This window comes from Sinocyclocheilus grahami, unplaced genomic scaffold (assembly GCF_001515645.1).
Source record: "Sinocyclocheilus grahami isolate Dianchi unplaced genomic scaffold, SAMN03320097.WGS_v1.1 scaffold216.1, whole genome shotgun sequence".
Classification (NCBI taxonomy): domain Eukaryota; kingdom Metazoa; phylum Chordata; class Actinopteri; order Cypriniformes; family Cyprinidae; genus Sinocyclocheilus; species Sinocyclocheilus grahami.
This window is the reverse complement of record NW_015505395.1, coordinates 230,169-230,416: the sequence shown is the minus strand read 5'-3', so window position 1 is coordinate 230,416 and position 248 is coordinate 230,169. Positions and strand designations below refer to the sequence as shown.

General features: G+C 33.5%; 1 protein-coding gene across 1 annotated transcript in view; it reads left to right on the top strand.

Annotated features, from left to right (window-relative positions):
- LOC107596265 (NAD-dependent protein deacetylase sirtuin-6-like) overlaps nucleotides 1-248 on the top strand; it is a 30,809-nt gene that overhangs the window by 676 nt on the left and 29,885 nt on the right.

Below are 248 nucleotides of genomic sequence, written 5' to 3'. Positions count from 1 at the left end.
TATGTGTGTGTGTGTGTGTGTGTGTGTGTGTGTGTACAAACACAGTAAAATAAGGAATTTAAGTCTAAACATCTCAAAACAAACCATAAAGACAGAAATATGTGATTATTCAGCAAAATACAGGTTGACAAGTGGTAATTAAGTTTAAAAGGGTCAGGTAAATATATACAGTGGTGTGAAAAAGTGTTGGCCCCCTTCCTGATTTCTTATTTTTTTGCATGTTTGTCACACTTTAATGTTTCAGATCA